A 22473-nucleotide genomic window follows, 5' to 3' on the forward strand; every position below is an offset into this window, starting at 1 on the left:
TAAATCTATTGGCTCATATTTAATATTATATGCTATAAATTGGTTTGTCTTGATAGCCACTTCCAGTTAGGGGCAATGTCTATCCAGCTATTAGGATGCACATATAGATGTTGGATCATGTTTAATTTAGTCAGTAGGAAATCTTCCTACTGGAATAAAAAGAGGGAAATAGGCATAAGATAATGTGGGTGAGTAGCAAGGTTCCCAAAGGACATTAGACACCCTTTCATGTAATTTTTTTTGTTTTGAGAGCTTTGACAAAAACTTTAATAAGTGTTGTACAAGTAACATAAATATATATTTTTCTATTGGAAACAAAAGATTTTCAATTATTACATTATTGTATTAACAAATTTAATTTAATATTTAATATGAATATGAATGAATTGAAATTATTACCATCAGATTTTTAGTGATGTATTTATGGTAATGAAATTAGTTTGATGGTCTGTATTATTTGTTAGTTGATTTATAACCAATTTAAAAACAACTATTTGAAATAGGAGATTGATTTTCATTAGAAAATATTAAATTTTATTGTATCAAAATTCTCTTTGGAAAAAGGATGGAATTATGAGATAAAAATTTATGATAGAATTTTAGATTTAAACTCAATTGAAATTTTTTTCTAAAAATTAGATTTTCTTATTAAAATTTAAAATATCTTTTAGCTTAAAGAAATACTTAGGTAGTATTATCATATATTTTTTTGAAATATAAGATAAAAAAAAAAAAAACTTTCATACTTATAGAGTTATCCAAATTAGTTTCTAAATAAATAGTAATTATCATTTTAGTTTAATTATTTCTACATATAATATCAAGAAAAGACAAATAAACCTTTCCATACTTATGAAAGCAATCCAAATTATTTGGTCATATATGAAACTAATCGAAAATAGATAATAGATAAACTAACCATCTTATCTTAATTCTAAAAGTAAAATACAAAAAACAAATAATTATAAATTTTATAATTCAACAAATGAATAATATAGAATATTGGGTACATAAAAATTATAATTAGGATTAGGTTTCATTGTGAATCTTTTGAATGTTGTAAATATTTTGAATGTTGTGAATATTTACTTGCATAGCTCTCATTTGTACATAGAAGGTAGGTTGGTCTATTCATATTTATGAATGTTAAATATTTTGAAATTTGATATCTCTAGGCGAATTTTACGTAGATTTTTTGAAATATATGTATACTAGTATTTAACATTATCATATCATCTATCTTGATCTAAAATTTCATATATTAAGATGTATTTATAAATATTTTTTTACTATATTTAACATCATTATGTATTGGTTAAATTAGAAAGAAATGTGTTTAGTCTTATATCTTATTTAAATATGTTTATGTTTACATTTGTAGAGAGTTAACAATGTTGTTGAACTATGGCTAATGTGGACACTAAGTTAATGGGTCTTTGACATTATTGGCGTAACATGTTTGATCTACTTGAACTAATTGCCTCATTATTAAATCATGAAGTGAAAAATGTATCAATAATGGATGATTAAATAAGATTTAAAAAATTTCATTATCTAGGTTCTTTGTATGGGTTTTTCTTTGGTTGGAATACATTATTTGATTTCATTATCTAGGTTCTTTGTATGGGTTTTTCTTGTTATGATAATTTAAAGAGATTTTGTTACTGAAGAGCTCAATTTTATAACTCTCCTAATAATTATTTCTAGTGATAACAAGGGTTCATCTTATAATTAATTAATTCCAAAATGACAACATGATAATTATTTTTGGTTTTATCCCCTGTGATATTGATAATTGCATTAAACTCATTTCTAGTTTAGGTAGGGTGTCAATAACTTCTCTAAGGGTTTTAATTGGTTCTCACATAGGGTTGCTGTCTAAATGTTCTATCTCATGGGGACAATAGAGTTTAGTCATCATTTTTTGATGAGCTTTAAAAAAATATGATGTGGCACATATGTATAGGAGGTGGTATTTCTTCATATATATTGGGGTCTTATGTGGGTTTGATCTAGTTTTATTCAAGCAATTTGCAAGGTCGTAGAAGGGTTGAAATATTATAATTGTAATTATAATGTAATTTCATTAAAGTAGTATGCATTAAAATATGGATAAAAAAATTAAAATAGATAAGGAAATTTTTTTTAGTACTTTATATTAGAGAACAAACATTTAATTAGTATGTATTAATGATATTTTATAATATTAATTTAAAAATGAGGCATGTATTATTTAATTCTCTTAAAATTTATATGTATTTTGTTTTTGACATTAGAAGTAACAAAACAAGGGTGTTGACCCTTTATAATAACAACCCATAGGCAACATTAACAAATTCACAACACACAAACAAAACAACATATCAGAAATAGCTTAAAAGCCTTAACAATATATTTAAAGTGATAAAAATTCTTAGCATAATATAATAAATGACTTTAAAAACTAAAGCTAGCCAGCCAATGGCTATTTTCAAATTATATTAAATTTTTAAAATCAAAATTTTATATATAAGATATATTTATAAATGTCTTTATAATTATATTTATTATCTTTATATTATTTATCTTAATTCAAAACTTATCTTCAAATATCCTTTTAATTATATTTAGCATCATTATGTATTGACTAAATTAGAAACAAATGTGTTTAGTCTTATATTTTAGTTAAATATGTTTGTCTACATTTAAAGAGAAGATAATAATATTGTCGTACTATGACTACTGTCATTCTAAGTTCATGGGTCGACATCATTGGTGTAACATGTTTGATCTACTTGAAGTGGAAAATGTATCAACAATAGATGATTAAACAAGATTTAAGAATTGAATTTTCGTTATTCAGATCTTTTGGATGGGTTTACCTTTGGTTGAATATAGTATACAATTTTATTTTTTCACACTTTTTCCCTAATGACAATTTGTCAAACAAATTGCCTTCTTCTGAGAATGATATAGTGTTTATTGCTCAAGTTGCAAAGTTTAAATTCCACACTGACAGAGCATGACATACTTGAAATGAAACTACAATATTACATTCATCTAATAAAACATATATAAGCAAATATTCGTTGTTACATGAATAATTCAAAGGAAATCTACCATATAAAAAATAGAGGTAAATCTGACCTCTTAAACAATCATAACTTGGTCCATTTGAGGAAATATCAACATGTATAAGGCGACATTCCAAGTAACAAAATGTAGCAGATATATAAGGCATCTTTTAATGCTCAGACAAGAAAGTACAAAAACTTTGCCAAACTGCTAGTCTTTGTAGCATAGATGTATTACAAATGCAAATCGACCAAGACAAAATATTTTCCTACGTCACCATGGAGTATGAGATTGTCCAACTTCAATGAGGAAATTGTTTATCATATGGCAATTTTCTTATTATGGCACGACTTTATCTATTTTATATCCTTCATAAAGAGGACAACTCCTTGTTATGGTGTGATTCTTATTATCAAGAGGAGGAGTTCTCTATGCAGACATGAAAAGGGAGTCCAGGTGGATAGTATTTTATTTGATAATTAAATTAAAAATTAGAATATAATTGTATTTTGATTTTTTAATTAATTATTAAATGAAAAAAATTGTCTTTTTTGCTTTCTTTTGATATTTATATAGACAATCTTTTAAGATGACACTCACCTTATTCAAATCTCATTCAAATATTTTTCGAAGCTATGAAATTCTTTATATATGTTTTTGATTAAGGAAAAACAAGTTTTTAAGGGACTAGAAACCTTAGACAAGATAGGTTTTAGAAGGACCCGCAACCCGATCCGAAAGATAAACTTGAAAGACCACTCAAAGAAACAGAACACAAAAGGGATTTGGCACAACCAATCAAAAGAAGGGGGACAGCAATAAAACCCCCACCAAAAACTAACAGGCTGCAATAAACCAGCAGCCCAAACCCAACCAGGAAGGATCAAGAATTTGACCTACCCTTGTGGGATCGAAGGGTCATATCAAAAGAGGACTGGGACAATTTAGATTTTTTACTTTTAACAGTAATCCATCCCTCCTCAACCCTAGCAGCAGCCTTTTGCCAAGAGGATGGGTCCAGAATAGAGGACCTCCCATCATCAGGAGGAACAGAGCCAGCATCCAGAGAGGCGGAGATAGCAGCAACAACAATTTGAGATGCGGGAGGGTCATCCATCGAAGAGGAAGATCCAACATTTTTCAAACGATGACTCGGGATGCCACCGCAGGCATCCACACATTCCTAAGGCAAGGCAACATCAGAAACAGAGACAACAACTAGAGGCGCACCCTCAGCCCGAGGAACCTGTGCCACCACTTGGGAGAAGTTTTTCTTTTTAACAAAATAGTGTTCAGAGGATGCACCCTTCCACCAAGAAGCAGATTTTTTTTTCTTTTTACCTGTTTCACACCCTGCAGCAACATGTCCAGTCTGGAAGCACTTTCGACATCTAAAGGGGATACCTTCAAAGTCGAGTGGTTGGACCCAAGATCCCAAGGAAGATTCAATCTCTAACTCAGCTGGAAGCCCTTTAGAGACATCAGTGTTAACCAAAATACGAGCATAAGTAGAATGATAAATTTGATAAGATTCCTTATCAATCATTAGGAATTTTCCTAAAGCCTCCCCCACTTCCTCTAGTAGAGAGTCCGTCCATAGATGAAGGGGAAGGTTAGGGAGCCTAACCCAAATAGGAATCTCATTAAATGAATCAGTAGATGGGTTAAAGCCTGAGAACCAGGGTTTAACCATCAAAACATATTTGTCCTCCCAGCTGAAAGGATTAATCCCTAAGATTTTCGATCTGTCATCTGCGTATTCAAATTTAGCAATGAAAAAGCCCTTGGCTTAAGGAAAAATGTTAACTGAACCTTTTATGATCGGTTCCCAGCCTTGGGAAATCCAAGTGTGCAATTGAGGAAGTGATGCAGAGCATCCACACCCACACACACAAGCCCTACACCTTTTAGGAATCTACTTCACATTGTTGAGGTTTCACAATGATTAAACACTTCCCCTTATGAAGGTTTTCCATAATATTTAATAAAACTCCACACATATTGCTCTTGCCTATGAACTCTATCATACCTTCTAGACCAACTAGGATAGGTTTCTTGGCATTGAGGACAGCCATAAACCAAGGGAGTTTAAGTTTGTTTGAAGGATACCATAAATTCCTATAGGGCCTTGAGAATTCCACACACACTCTCAAAACTCATATCAACCCTTAATTATCAAACACCATGTACTCTGATCCAACCCTCAACATGTACAAAAGATTACTATTAAACAAGAACTTACTGGCCTCTTTGACACATGCGCACTCAGAGATAAATAAATTTTTCAATTGGACATATTTTTCAGATCCCTTTGGTGGGACTCTATAAAACTTGGTTATGAAAAACATATAAAAAAATCAGAAAGATCCAACGGTTAAATATTGAGATATTGACCCCGTATCGGGACTGTATTTTCTTATGACAGTCAAACCTTCTTGAGACAGGTTTTCAGTCACTTTCATGCCTCAAACCACGTGCAAACCTATCATGAAACCCTGAAACAACAATGGAATGATAATATACATAATATTACATTTTTCCACCAATATTTTTGGCTTGATCAACGAGGAACAAAAAGATATAGCATTATCTTTGTCTCGGTTTGCCTCAATTCTGGGTTTTGACAATTTTTAGAAAACTTATTGTATCTTTGCCAAAACAATACCAAATGACATGAAACCTAAAGGAAATGAAAGGTAATTTAATATTCTTAAACCCTCAAACCATTTTAATGAACCTTCAATGCATAGCAATGGTGAAAACTAACAAATTGCAGACTGAATGTGAGGAAAGTTCAGGAAAAACACATAATGTGCAAGGAAACCATTTACTATTATTGCCAAAAACTTCGATTTCAAAAATTATATATTTTGAGGATTTTTTTCACCATATTTATAGAGTTATAAGGATTCCCAACCGACTAACCAACTATAACTACCCAAAACTAACCTTTTTGTAAATGTTGTCAAGCAACTTTGAAAAGTTGCATCATCATTTCTTGCTTTTTGACAAATTTTGGTTTATTGTACTTCTTGATCATCCAATACCCCAAATAGGTTAAATAAAATGTTCTAACATTAAAAATGACACAAAATACTCCCCACAACCTTGATATTGCCATTTTCACTTGTTTTGACCACTAGGCCCTATTTGAGCAATTTGACAATTTTTAGGACATATGACTCAACTGACTCAACCTTTATATTTTATCGGCACTATTGGCCTTATTACATCATGTTGGGTCTAAATAGACCTTATTTGAACAAAACAAAAACAAACTAAATCATGCCCCACATATGGGCCCTTGAAAGGATGAGGTGCTCCTGCACTAGGAAGGCTTGGCCAAAAACCCCGAAACCTACAGATCAGACCATGAGCTTCAAACATAGAGGAAGTGTGGATGATCTCCATATCAATATCAGCAGACACCTTGAAAACCAAAGGTTTGCACATAGAAACAGCCATAGGCCCCAAGCCATGGACACCCCGATCAGCAGCAGAGGGCGTTGGATGCACCGTATCACCATCCTTTGAGGAAACCCCCACAGAGCCCCCATTCACAGCACCAGGAAAAGTCTCACCAGCCACACCAGGGGGAATAGGGGGCTGGATGACATCACCAGACATCCTTAGGGTAGATGGCTTCGCAATAGCGGACGTCCTTAGGGCAGCGGCGGTGGCAGCAGCAGACGCAGACGGCCTTAGGGCGGCAGACAACATCGCGACTATTTTTATAAATTCTTTATATATGTTACGCCATCAAAAGGATCACAAAAAAGGATATCTTGTGCTTGAAGAAGAATTAAAGCTTCCAACGAAAAAGTGACTATATTGTCTTTTTCCTATCCTTCACCGTGACTAGTGACCTCAGTCCAAAATGCTTAGAGTTTTACTTTTACATTAAAGCCAAATATTTGTATGCCTAGGTGATTAAGAAGAGCAATAACTACCTACAATGAATCATTTTGCATGCCAAAGAACAGTACTATAAAGTTCAAACACCTATGATGAGTCATTTTACATGCTAAAGAACAGTAACATAAAGTTCAAACGCCAAGCTCACATTTGAAGTCAATCATCCAATAATGTGGAAACTTCTTTGATCCAAACCCAAAACTCTTTTAATATTTTTAGGAATACTCTTGTTAGACTCTAGAATATTCAAAACAAACACAAACCCTGCAAATTAATCATATATGCAATATGCAATCTGTTGTGCCCAAGTTGAGACTCTAATTGAATGTCGTTCTATTACCATTGTAGCTAGTCTTCTTTGAGAGGCTTTTCGTCCTCCAAAAGGTTGAGATGAACCTAGTTCAATTTCATAGATCCGCAAGGTTTCACCATAGAGAAATAACACAATTGCATTAGGCCAAATGCGTCCCTAAATTGTATTTGATGCTTTTTCTACTTAACCTTTAGAAAGAACAATTTAAAATTCACGTTTTTAATTAAAACTCCATTTTAACTTTGGAAGACCTTTTTATTAAAATAATAATAATTTTGATATACAAGGTCCCTAATTTATGCATCCAAGATTAAAAAAATTTCATCCTGGTTTCAATGAGCTATAATATTATGGTGCTTTTAAAATATTTTAATTAAAATAAAGCAACCTTGGTAAAATAATTATAATAAAGACATTAATGTACTCATTCTACGAAAATTGTTGGAAAGTATTGGAATCAAAATTTGATTGCATTGGAGTGATTTAGATGATAAAAATGAGAAATGAAACCAACTGAGTGACTTACCATAAATAAATACTATCTCCAAGATTATTGGAGAACACCAAAAACTAAAATTGACTTTGAAAAGTGGCATAAGTGTCTTCACGACTAACTAAGCTCACTGACAACATCAAATAACCCCTTGGACAAGACAAGCACAAATTGAGAGGGTCAAAGCCAACTACGATGCTAAATAACCCTAAAATGGGGACATTATAGTCCTCTCCCTAAAAAATGTTTGTCAAGCAATGCGTGCACAATATCAAAAACACCAAATTGACCTAGATTGCAATCACATGTGATTGTAAGGTCCCACATCAATCTCAAAAAAAATCCAACATGTTGACATTGAACCATTTTGATTATAATTGTAAATGTATTGTGTCAAATCTCTACTCTTCTCTCCCGTAACCTAATACTATAACCATCATCAAAACTCAAACTAAAATACTTGGAAGGGCTAAAATCTATACCATGAAACATCTCCCATTGAAACATCACTAGTAAGATCTATATTTGCAATCCCGCTATCTAACATGATCCTGGGAAATAAAAAGATAATTTTCTCAACCATAAAACATAATCCTCAGCATATCTCTTTATAATGCCCCATAATTGAGACAAATCAGTCCTGTCAAGTGGCTCGTATAGAAAATGTTAGCAAAATTAACTCTTAAATTAGCTATCCTAGGAATGCCTCTACAACCATAAACTGGTAACATATCATCGACAATTAATCTTCAAGTGTCAAAGGGGCAATTCTAAGCGCATCAACAAACCCAACCCACTATAATTGTCAAATCATCATCTAGAGATATGTATTTCTAATTTCTTACTCTCACAAGATGTATGTATTTTTTATTTCTTACTCTCAAATTCTGATTAATTCTAGATTAAATTAGGTTTTTAAAATTTATTTTAATTTTTAGGAATTGAGAATTTGTCTGAGAATATTGAAAACCTGCCATCACCTCCTCATCAAGAGCCTTTTGAAGAAGAGGCATAACTAACCCCTCCTTCAATTCATAGATATCGCCTAGGCACACATGAAAACATATTAGGACACATTAAAAATAATAAAAAAATAACTTGAGGAGTCGATCAATAGGCTTAAAGATACTGTTTCAACAACCTATCATATGACAAGCCTTGCTAACTAACTACAATCTATCATGGCCCATGTACGTTCAGTGAGTGGATAAATTAATATGTCATCCAATAAAAGAGAAGAATAAAAACAACTTTATGTAAACAAGTTATCATATGTTGAAGTAAAGAAAAAGAAAATAAACAAAGTCAACTTGTGTGCACTTTTCATGGACCATCGAACCAATCAACCTTTACACCCTAGATGTAGGAGGTTCCCTATCCATTGGTACCACCACGAAGGGATAAGAAATAAATTTTGTATAGGTGGTGGATGGTTTTCAATTACCCTCCGTGCAATAATCATGAGGTACCTCAATACTTTTTGAGGAAACTCTATTGTGAGTTTGTCCTCAATGAGATCTCGAACTATTTTGACTACCAAAATTTCGAAGGTAGGAGTGGGGACTCCTCACATGACAAAGTAGGGGCACAATGTGACCCAAACCTACCACCGAGACTCTTGGCCAGACCTATGGTGGAGCATGTGATCGTTCCTTCCATTGTGAAGGAGAACACATCAAGGTGGTTATCTTAGAGTCCATTAGCTCCCTAACTCAAACCCTCATATAGTATGTTGCGCCTCTAGTGCATGGTGATGGGGATGAATCTTGTAGGCCTCAATTTCTAGCTCACTATTGCCAATCATGTAGGTCTCTTTGCACTTATGACCTTGATAGTAGTCAACATGCACCTACATAGCAATCATCTGCTACAGAGAATATGGTTATGAAAAAATCATTGTTGAATGAGACATTCAACATTGATAGCCAAGTAAACTTCTACAAGTTCATTTAATTTTGTTTTATAAATTTTATTTTGAAATGTTAGAATAACTAGATTAGTAGAAAATTATGGTGAAAATCCAGGGTAAGAGTGTTTTTTAACTACTTGTGATGTTCCCCTAGCCCTATTTTGCATGACACCATCATTATGTATTACAAATGAAGAGATATTAGCATGTCATTAGACAAGACTCCAAGTAAGAAGATGTAGAAAATATAGAAGGCCTCTTTCAATGCTCGGACAAGGAAGTTACAACAGTAAAGAAAGTACAATTTTTTTTCCAAACTACTAGTCTCTATAGCATGGATGTATTACAAATGCAAATCGACCAAGACAAAATATTTTCCTACGTCACCGTGGAGTACAAGATTGTCCAACTTCATTGAGGAAATTATTTATCATATAGCAACTTTCTTATTATGGCACGATTCCTTTGGACTCCCACAACTTTAATTCAATTTATATCTTTTATAAAGAGGACAACTCCTTATTATGGTGCGATCCTTATTACCAAGGCCATCAAAAGGGAGTCTCATAAGATAGTTTTTTATTTAATAGTTAAAATTATTTGATTTTTAGTTTAATTATTAAATGCAAAAACATATATCTTGTGCACTTGAAGAAGAATTAAGCTTCCAACAAAAAGTGTCTATCTTTTCTTTTCCTACCCTTCACCCTAACCAACGATCTCACTCCAAAATGCTTATATCTTGTCTTTTACTTTAAAGCCAAATCTTTGTATGCCTAGACGATTAAGAAGAGTAATAACTACATAGCTACAATGAACCATTTCACACGCCAAAGAACGGTAATATAAAGTTCAAATGTCAAGCTCATAGTTGAAGTCATTCATCCAATAATTTGGTAACTTCTTCGATCCAAACCCAAAACTCTTTTAATATTTTTAGGAATACTATGTTAGACTCCAAAATAGACTTCAACACAACTTTACTTGTGAATATATTGAATTTGCAATCTATTATGCCTAAGCTGAGACTTTAATTGAATCTCACCACATTGACTAGGTAGGATTGCTTGTTAGGATTTAGGTGTCATCAACCTTGTAAATCCTTCAATTTATTATTTTTCTAATGTCATTTGTAATTTACAAATAAAAGGTTAAATCATTTAACCAATGGTAGTGAAAGAGACCATGTAAAGGCAAAGTTATTTTTATTGTTTGTCCTCTACGAAAAAGACAAATATATAGCTAGGTAAACCCTCTTGGAATATTCTATTATAAGGTGATTGGACACTTGTCAGGAGTTATAAGAGAATATATAACATCTATGACAGTCATTATTGCTATGATAATATTTATGGCACAAGTGCACATACATGAGAGATTTTGTATGATAGTTGTAAGAGCATCTATAAGAGGCTTTTTTGGAGGTGGGTGTGAGTTTTTACAGGTGGTTTTTCTTCCTATTGTTTGGTGATACCATAGTGGTATTCATCCTCACAAACTCATATAAATTGGTGCCTTGAGATAGTGTTCTTCATTCGGTCTTGTTCTCTTTGCGGGGTAACATGGTGTTGTCAGGTTTTATAGAGATCTACAAAGAAGTGTATTACTATTATATTCTTCATTGGATTAGTAATATACTTGCCTCTCTTTCTATGATATATTTTTTTCTTGAAAGGGATTCTCCATGTAAATCTAGTATTTCATGTGCAATGGTTTTCTTGTTCTTGTTTTGATTCTACAATTATTGCATTAATGGTGAATATTTAGTTTCAGATTTGCAGTAACTTTGAGTTTAAGTTCATATTGCAAGCTTTCTTCACCTTATTTTACAATTTTAATAAATAAGATCTAAACATTGTTGTTGGGTTTTTCCTCCAAGGGGGAGGTTTTCCCAAGGTATATGTGTGTCATGTGTTGATTTTGTGGTTGTTTATCTTGCATCTTGATGTTTTGGTCCTTAATGCTTATCTGATTACTAAAACTAACATGGTATTAGGCTTTAGGTTCATTCTAAGTAATCAAATTAATAGTAAGCTTTCACCTTAACTGTTTTATTTTCAAGATGGTGACAGGTCTGAAAGTAGAGGACAGACTTGATGGGGCTCTTAATTTTACCTCTTGGAAGGTTCGTGTTCTCCTTGCCCTTGAGGAGATTGATCTGCAAAATTTTGTAGAAGATAATGATCTGTCTGAGCCCTCGGATCCATAAGAGTTAAAACAGTTCAAGAAGAATGCTCTTAAGGCCAAGAAGTTCCTAATTGATTTTGTAAAGGATCCTCTTGTCCCAATCATCTCCAAGCTACCTTCATCCAAGGAGATGTTCAAACACTTAGAGGGAATGTATGAGATCAAAAACATCAGTCAGGCACTTACCCTAAGGTAGCAACTACTTCAAGCCAAGATGAGTAAGGGAGATTCAGTAATGTCTTTCTTCATGAAAATTTGAGAATTGAAGGATCAACTCAGCTCCATTGGAAATGAAGTTGTGAACAAGGACATTGTCATGATTGCACTAAATGGACTTCCTGATTCCTGGGATCCTTTCATTCAAAGCATAAGCGAAAGATCTGAATTTCCCACATTTGATCGCCTTTGGTCTGATTGCATTCAAGAAGAATCATGCTTAGCTGCAAGAGGAATGCTCAAGGGCACTCATGGAGGTGACCATCACATGCTTGCATCTGAATGTGTCAAAGGAAGGGTGGTCATTGGAAAAGAAAACCTTCAAAAGAAATAGAGATTTCAGACCTCCTGTTGTTTGCGATTCAAGGAAGAAGCCAATTGATCTTTCACGTATCTGTTGCTTCAGATGTGATAAGTTTGGACACTATGCTAAAGAATGTCAGAATCTGCCCAAGTAAGGAGAAGCAAACCTAAATGAAGTTGCAGATTTGAAGGATAACGAAGACTTCCTCTTCATTTATGCCTTATCCAGCAATGTGCCAACTGACAGCAACACTTGGTTGATAGACAGTGATGCATCCAAGCATATCACGGGATATCAGGAGCACCTCTCATACTTAAAGGAGAAAGAGTCCAACCTTCATGTGGTAATTGGTGATGATGCTCGGTATTCGGTAAGAGGTTTTGGCAATACATCTTTAAATTTAGAATCTGGTATCTCCTTGCATCTTAGTGATATTTTATTTGTTCTTGTAATTAAAAGAAATCTAATCTCCATTTCTGCTCTAGAAGATAAAGGTTATCAAGTAGCATTTTCTGAGGGTAGAGTACTTGCATGGCCTAAGAAATCTAGTTTTAAATATGCTCGTGTTATTGGAAACAGATATGATAGTTTGTATAAGCTTTCAGTTCACCCTGTTCAAGCACTTATTCATAAGGCTCCCGAATCTAGCGAGCTATGACATAGAAGGCTTGATCACCTTCACTTCTAGGCACTTCCCTCACTTGAAAAGATGGTTAAAAGTATGCCTAAACTTAGCCATTTTCATGATGATACTTGCAAAGGTTGTGCATTAGGTAAGAACACTAAGAGTCCATTCCATAAAGTGAAAGTAGAGCCAAGGAAAAATTAGCATTTGTTCATTCTGACTTATGTGGACCTATGTCAGTTCCTTCTCCAAGTGGATTTCTATACTATGTTACATTTATAGATGATTTTTCTAGAAAGACTTGGATTTACTTTCTAAGATCTAAAGAATCTAATGAAGTACTAAGTAGGTTCAAAGAATTTAAGGCTCTAGTTGAAAATATATCTAGTAAAAGGATTAAAGTGTTAAGATCTGATAATGGAGGTGAATACACCTCAATTAGTTTTCATGACTTTTGTGTAGAGATAGGAATTAAGAGGGAGTTCTGCGTCCCCTATAATCCTCAGCAAAATGGTGTGGCTGAAAGGAAGAATAGAGTCATTGTTGAAGCAGCTAAAGCTATGATTCATGATCAGACTTGCAAACTTTCCTATGGGCTGAAGCATCTAAGACTACATCGTATATTTAGAATAGATACCCTCATCGTGTCCTGAAGAACATGACTCCCGAAGAAGCCTTCAGTGGAGTCAAACCTGATATTAGTCACCTAAGGATTTTTGGAAGTCATGTCTATGTTCATGTGCCAAAAGAAAAGAGATCTAAGCTAGAACCATTCGGGAAGAAAGGTGTCGTTGTTGGATACAGTGAGTCCTCCAAAGCATTTTGTGTCTACATTCCAGGACAAAGGCACATTGAGGTAAGTAGGGATGTTACATTTGAAGAAAATATTGCTTTTAAGAAATCTAAAGGTTCCCTTGTCAATAATGATAGAGAAGTTAATGATAATCAAGATATGGATATTGATACTAACCCTGAGATTTAGAGGGAGTCTATTGAGCCTCCCGAACCTATTGAGAATGGTGATCCTCCTGAGCCTCTAGATCTAACTGATGTACTTAGAGATATTGTAGTTAGCAAGAAAAGACCACTTTGGGTTAGGAGCACAATTCAAGAAGCAGAAAAGTTTGCAGCTCCCCGAGCACTAGTACATTCGGGTTAAAATTTTGACAGCAAATCGTCGGAATTCCGACACAATTTCATCGCACTACCGACAAAAAAGTCATCGAAAACTTTGTGTCAGAAGTTCCGACTATCCTTGTGGTCGTCGCAATTCTGACATCAACTCCAACCTTTCCAATGGCCGCCATGGATGCTCATACCCCGAAAGAATACCGTCGTGATCTCGGCCTATCGTCAGAATTCTGACTCCAAAGGGTAAAATTCTGACAGAGGAGTGTCGTCGGATGCACAGCATCCTCGTCGGAACTCTCCTAGAGGCCGACGTTGGAGTCAGAATTCCGATGATAGGCCGATTTTTTGGAAAAAAAAAATTTTATAGAAAAAGATTGACATTGGTATCTCTCTTCTATCTCTCTTCTCTATCCCTCTCTACTATCTCTCTTCTCTCTCCCCTCTCTAGGTCTCTTTCTCCATCCCTCTCTTCTTCTGTCCCTCTCTACTTCTCTTTCTCTACCCTCTCCAGGTCATTATCTCTTCCTCACACCCTCTCTCTCTCTCTCTCTCTCTCTCTCTCTCTCTCACCTCTATGGGTCTCACCTTCCATTCCTCCATCATTACCCATGTTGTCAAGTTGCAAGATATTTCCCAAAGTACTTGGTTGTTAGGGTTGATTTGCTTAAGTGTTGGAGTCGGAGTTAGATGAGACCTGCATGATTAAGCTGTATTAAGTGATCAAGTCACCAAGATCTCAATTGTAAACATGACTAGGTTCTAGGGTTTTAGGATATAACATAGGTCAAGATTGAGGTATGGTGGTCAATAATTACCTTCCAATGACAAAAGACATCCAAATGATGAAGAATGAAGGCGATGAACTCATAGAAGTTTGGAGGAGATAATTTGACTAAGTTAAAATTTTGTTTAAGTCATGGTCATGATACTAGCTTGCTCATCAAGAGAAATTTGTGCAAATGAACCCTAGAAATGTGCCCATGCTAGAGAAGCAAGAATTCCAATAAAACCTAAGGCAATGCTAGTAAGGGGTCAAAATTAAAGAATTAGGGTACAAAAAACAAAATTTGGCTAAGTCGAGATGTTGCTCAAGGATGACCTAAATCATGGAGTGTAAATCAATCATGAAACATGAGAATGGATAGGTCTTGACCCAAGCAACGTAAGTCCCCCTTGTGATTCCAGCAGATATCACATCACAATCATTGAGTCTATCTGCAATATAAAGTCAAGACCTGACTATTGGAATCTTGGAGTCATCCCATTTGATCACGTAGTTTAGCACTTGGGAGGATTTTGTTCAAGAGAGGATATAATACTTAGTATTTTATTTTGTGTTGCATAGTGCATAAAAAACACATCAACAGAAACCATTGAAAGGTTTGGTTAAAGCCTTCGAATCACAATCTCTACGAGAAGCTATCAAGAGTGCCCAAAATTTGGAAACCTTAGTATCCAAGAACATAATTCATAAGCCACCACTTTTAGAGCAACCAAAGAAGCCTATCAATGTAATATTTTATTTACCTTGGAAATGTTTTATCCTAAGTGTGATATTCCACTATTAAAAAGCTTAATTAGGTAATATTTTTACTTAGGTAGAATAAGATAATGAGTTGCACATTCTCCTTCTTTGATTGAGATTCTACTTTTTCCTTGTCACAAATTTGGAAACTTGGATAAGCAATTTCTTTTTTTGGTTTTCTACCTCTTCATGATCCTCATGGATTTGGAATTTTGGAAGCTATATATTGTAGGTTTTTCCTCAATTAACATATCAAATGAAACTATTGTGAGCTTTCATATCTTAACATACCAAGGGCTTAAGTCTGGGGACAACAGGGGGATGACGAAGGGGGCGGGGTGGGATGCAAACATATATACAACTTAAGAAATTAATTATAAAAGGATGTGTATAGAATAATTATAACAACTATAAATAAAACTTTGCCACACTATGTAAATTTTACAATAAACATTAAAAATATGTCAATGATTGCATTGAAATTTGAACATTAACAATGGTGGTAGAGTTTTGAAACTTTGGGAACAAACTAAGAATAAGTATAAGAATTGCAGATGAAACTTTGGCATACTAAGTGTTTAAACTAGTCAACATAAAAAAAATGGAAACGATTGCATTAACAATAAGAATGGTGGGTAGAGGTTTGGGGTCAATGGGTAGTGCCCCTTGTGGGGGGTTTGGGGCAGAGCCCCCATCAAGGTTAGGGGGCATTGCCAAACCTTTAATACGGATGACATTTTCACAATAATTTCACCATTTTTGTTTAGAATTGGAGTTTCTAATTGGGGGCCATGGGAGACTCATAGGCATCCTCAAGATGGTCAAGAGACTCCTTGGAGTCCCTAGGGTGTCCCTAAGTGGTGCGACAAGGGGATGTTTCCCCTAAGTATTGCATCCTAAAAAAATAGGGATTTTGGAGGGGGGGAAGGGGTCCCCATGTTTCAATGGTTTCAAAAGATTCTAAGTTTTTTTTTATCTTGTCATAACAAAATATACTCCTCTTGCATCCTTGGATGATTTGAAAATTGAAAACAATTTGACAAGAAAAAACTAACTTCTAAAGTTTAGACTTAGTTTTCTTTTTTTATCCAAGTCACTACAACATTTCAATGATCGAAGTAGCTTTTTTTTGGTGGTTTCGAAGCATCCAAAAGCCTTGATAAATTCAATGTTATCTTTCATTCCACCAAAATTGGAGATCAAGAAGCATGCTCACAAACAAGGATTTGTTTGTAACTTAAGGCAATCGACTAGTTTTTGGGGCATTTTCAGGTCTAAAGAACCTACCATTGTGTCAAAAAGGCCCATAAGACCCCATTTTCATCTAAAACTTGTCTCTTTTGGTCGTAGAAGCATTTAAGGAAAAAAAAAATCACACAACCAATGATATGCCTATACCATACATATTTGAGAAAATAAAAATAAAAAATTGACAAGGTTTGGAGACCATTGAACAATTTGGGAGATTGCTAATACATACACTCAATTTATAAAGTCTCAATTTGATGTACTTAATCTTCGAGAGGCCTATACAAAAGCATTTTGTAATTGTGAACTAAGATAAATTTCCATTTTTGGCAATTTTCATCATGGATTATGGTATTAAATTCCGACATTCTATTGTCAAGATAAATTCAGAGAACCATTTGTACTCGAAACAAGGGATAGTGAAAAATTACATTATGTAGGATCTCCTACCCTATCTCATTGAATTCATTGCTACACCAAGTGACTATGAACAAAAGCGTAGGTATTTAACAACAATGACATGGTCCATGGACTAGTGATCCTCCTCTTGATACTCCATCTACAAATAACATCTGTTATACACGTTGCTACTTCAGAATTAAAAGTTGCTTCTTCTAGAACTTTCCATGATTCTTTGCAATAGGATTATATGTCTTCTAGATTCACCCCACTAGGACACATTCCTATCAAGCATCTTTACTTTTTCATTTTCTCTCTTATGAAATCAACTATGTTATGCTATTTTGATTTTATTATCATTTATATTTAACAATTTTAAAAATGTTATCACTTACATTGATTTCTAGGTTAATATTTATTTTGTAGATTCTAATAGAATTGAATACCATACCCAAAAAATATCTAGTATGAACTAGTTAGTTACAGGCTAGGTTCCAAGCGTACTTGGTAACATAATTTTTGAGCTTGTGTTTGTTTATGATTTAGCGATTGATGCATCTAGCTTTGCTATGCATCTACTTTGAATACAATGAGAGGGTGATTTTGTCTAAGCCAAGAGACCCTTCTATCTAATATCACCCAAGAAAGATACTAATATTTTACCTTGGAAATATAAGCCTTTTGTAAGTATAATTCAATGAATTGTGATAATAACTTAAAACGAAGTGAATTAAAATTTGATTGAGTTCCCCATTGTATTTTAACAAATCACCTAGGAAGATGTTCGTTCCTAACAATTTCCAATTCTCTTTCCAAAAGGATGAAAAAGAAGAGAAAGGAACTAATTAATGTTGGGACAGAATTTAGAAGACCTATGTTTTGTGTCTGAAAGCTACTAGCCTAGAGAGCATGGAAACAATCTGAAGTCATGGGAGAGAGTTTCAGTTCTATCTCCAGAAATTATGTCCAGTACTCTTGTATTGAATTTTTAAATCCTTCTAAGTTTAAATGTTCACGAGGAAACTCTAAAATTTTAATAAAATACATAAATGAAAACCAATTTTGTTTTCGTCGGAATACTTTTGAAAATCACATCACCTCAGTAATTGAACTGTAACAATAAGATTGCATACAAAGTGTAGGTTTGCTATGAAACATGTTAAAAGGGTTAAACTGTTTCAATTAATACAAACACTAGAACTATTAAACAACAATAGCTTGTTGATGATCAAGATTTTGGACTATACCCACATTTTACACCTTTTCATACAGTTACAAAGAACATAGAAAACATGTATGTGGAACTACAGATTCCAACATATGTAAAAATACAACAATCTAAATAAGAATGGGAAGCATGTGGAGAATGGTTAAGACATGCATAAATAAAAGGAAAACAAAAATCTTTCAATGTGTATCACAAACAAATCAAGGAAAAAAGCTTTTAGGCAGGGACCGATATGATCATAAAAATTTCAAAACTTCCAAAGTATAGAGCATTTGAGATTTTACAGAGAATGCGCTAATTCAGCTTTATTCATGATGAGGCATATTCACAACTTTTGTAGTCGCACCATGGTGTTGTTCGTGTTGGCTCTGTTGGACCCTGCAATTAAGATTCAATATACGTACATTATTCAATAAGATTAACTGTGCAACATAATGAAATATTGAAAAGTGTGTTATCTTATTGAGCTTCGCTTTGTTTCGAGAATAGTTTAATATTCTCTACTTAACAGGGCCAACCACGTGAAGGTGGAAGCTCATTTGGCCCCTCCCCTCCCCCCCCCCCTAACATCACTCTAAATTCCCCATTAACATCTAACATTCATTCATTCTTTCATTCATTTTTTCATCCATTATTAAAATATAACATTCATTCATTATCACATAACGTTCATTAACATATAAAATTCATTAACTTTCATTAACACGCAACATTCATCAATAATCATCAACACATATCATTCATGAGCATTCATTAGTACATAATTACATTCATTAACACATAAAAATCAGTCATTATGAAATAAGGTAGATTACAATCATTTCTTTCTTTGTTTTTTTTTGAAGCTATGTAAAGTCTAAGTGGAGCATCATCTTCTTCATCATTTCCCCCATCTTTGGATGTTCTGCCCTCTTCTCATGCTCTTGATGTATGCCTAGTCCTATACAAAGGACGAGGATGCTGAACCAAACGGGGGTCCTCTGCAATAACAAAGAATTGGGTTAAATTCAAAACATTTTTTTATTATTGTTACAAGTATTTCATTAATTTAAAGAACACAACCGTTACACTCTTTACCTGATGGGGCCACATCATCTTCCACATCATTTTGTCTAGCCTCAACCTCGACATGCTGAACACCCTCTAGATCCTCTGGAGTTGAAATACGAAATGTTACATTAATCAATACACCAATTGCAATTAAATTTTTTTAAAGGAATAACAGTGGTCCTCTTTACCTAATTGGGGAACATCACGTTCCTGATGTTGTCTACCCGGATCATGCTCCACTTGGTCACCACCGACTACATGCTCTAAAATATTAACAATAAAGGTTACATTAATTACTAAACCAATTTTCAATTTAAGATGTTTAATTGTATTAATAATTACATGAAAAAAATTGAATAGCAAATGAATACCTGCACTACTAGGATGCACATCCGGACCTTCATGTACAAGTTCTATTCCACGATTATCATGCTGCATTCCAATGTCACGCGCAATGTTATCATTGCTTGCTTATTTAAAAAAAATATAGTCACTTTATGTTGAAACTTAACATCAAATAGATTATTGGTTAAGTATTCAATTTGAAATAATTTTCATTTAGCTTATTTACCATTGTGACAGATGCATCAGAATCTCATGTTTGCCCACTCAATTCTCGTAGCCGTTCAGCCACGGCTATATAGCCTTGCTGGTAGCCAATTCTCTTGTCATCTTCTGTGGGCGCTCTATTGAATTCAGAGCCCTGCATTTTTGCTTAGTATTGTGAATTTTGCTTGTATTGTTTGATAAAAAAAAAAATGTTTACAATTTATAAATATTTTGATGTGATACTTAATTTACTGATTCTTACAATTCGTGCGGCAAGTTTCATAAAACCACCAGAGCCGAGTTTGTGTTGCCCATGCTTTTCTTATCTTGCCTTGGTTGCCTTTGACGTGTCACTCAATCTATGAAAAGTTTGAAATATGTTAGATTATATAAATATAATGAATAATTAGTACATATTCACATTCTTAATAGTATCACATACCTTCTTCTGGCGTCTGGTGGTGTATTTCCTTTTTTCCTTTCAATTCTCTCCTTTGCATCCAAAATCAGGTCCTTCCACTCCCTCTCTAGAATCATGGGGGGATGCTCATACTTTATGTTCTTCTCTAAATGTGTCATATATTGGTCCCTCACATACTTTAGATATGTGCCAACTTTTTCCAAGAGCTTAGTCTTGTCGAATGTATCATTTCCAAACAACCCTACCATATGGTTTGTGAGTTCATCTTTTAACTTTTTTTCTTGGTCATTCCACCTTTAAAGCAAAAACAAAACTGTTAGATTTAGAAAGAAACTGAAGCTACCTTTGATATAGTTCAAGAAATAGATAAAAGGAAAACTATTCTAGCAATGATATGAAATCAAAATAGTGGATAAGGGTTAGTTCACGTATGATGTTCCACCTTTTATGTATGGTGGGCCCAAATATCTGCAATGTAATGTCATTAAGATTGTTATAAAAAATATCATTTCCTGCAAAAAAAACATGGGATCATTAGTCCAAAATGAGTGATCAGTAAGTAAATTACAATTAGACTATATATAATAATAATTTTAAAGTACCTGGAACCTTCTGTATCTTCAAGGGAATCAATTCTTCGTCGCTCACCACCAATGTGGCTTGCAACGTTCCCATACTAGCAATATGGGAAGATCCAGGAAATGATGGTATGTTATCACCAGTAGTCACCTCTAGCGCATCCTCATGTGCATCTCCTGCCACAGTAAATGAATCCACTATGAAATGCCTCCAAGAAAGAACACTTCAAGGGTAATAAACACATAACGAAAGAGAGAGAAAAAGAGGGATCTACCACCAGTGGGCGGGTCAACACGAGCCGGTGCAACAGACGATGTCTGCATGCTACGTGTTGTCGACATTGTAGTCGGCAATACAGTTAGGGTCGACCTCGGACCCATGTCAGCACCTGAAGAGTAATACATTAAATATATAAAACATTAAAAAGGCAAGTTCACAAGTCCAAAGGAGTGGTTTTAATATATAGAACATGGTCATCACCTGAACTACCCACAATACCTTGATCATCGCCACCAGGATGATGAGCTCTTATAAATTTCTGTAAAAACAACACATACATATTTTAGTTAATGACATAAAAGAGAAAAAAATATAAACCATTATTGAACTTTTGTTATGATTAAAGCTTTCATTACTACTTACTTGCAAGTTTTCCACTGTCCACAACAATAGTTGCACCCTCTCTGTTATCTCATTAGTCTGAGGGCTTATGGTTGCCAAATCAACAATCTCTTAGCCAATTTTTCTAATATTCGTTTGTACCAATTGTATAGGGTTTGTGCTAAGTGTGATGTCATCAACGCATAACACTGTCGAGCGCCCCACATCCCTATGGAGATGCTGAGGTACTGCAGGTTCCTTTCCCTTATCCCGAACATCCGTCTGTGACAAGAATATAATTAACACTATCAAAATTACTTCAAAACACTCAAGAAAAGATCATAATGTAATAGTTTGCTTCTATCTAATTTGTACAATTACAATGAGGTTTACCTGCTCCGTAGAAGTGTCAGGACCTACACCCCTATCTGTGCTATGTGGTGGATCCATGTGGCCCTGTGACAAAGAAAAAATATAAAAACGTTAGCGAAATGAAACCAATAGACTTCGCAAAAAAACTTAATAATGCAATGGTTTATTAGATTCATTAATTGGAAGTTGGCTTAAATGGTATATATATAGTACATACCACCCCCATGATAGTAACTTTGTTTGTATCTATATGATTCAAATTGTAATCGATTAGCAGCTCTTCCCCTGCACTTATTGATTTTATCGCACATACAAACACACAATTTCCCTCACATGCCTCAAATATGCAATTGGG

This window comes from Cryptomeria japonica, chromosome 2, assembly GCF_030272615.1.
Source record: "Cryptomeria japonica chromosome 2, Sugi_1.0, whole genome shotgun sequence".
Classification (NCBI taxonomy): Eukaryota; Viridiplantae; Streptophyta; class Pinopsida; order Cupressales; family Cupressaceae; genus Cryptomeria; species Cryptomeria japonica.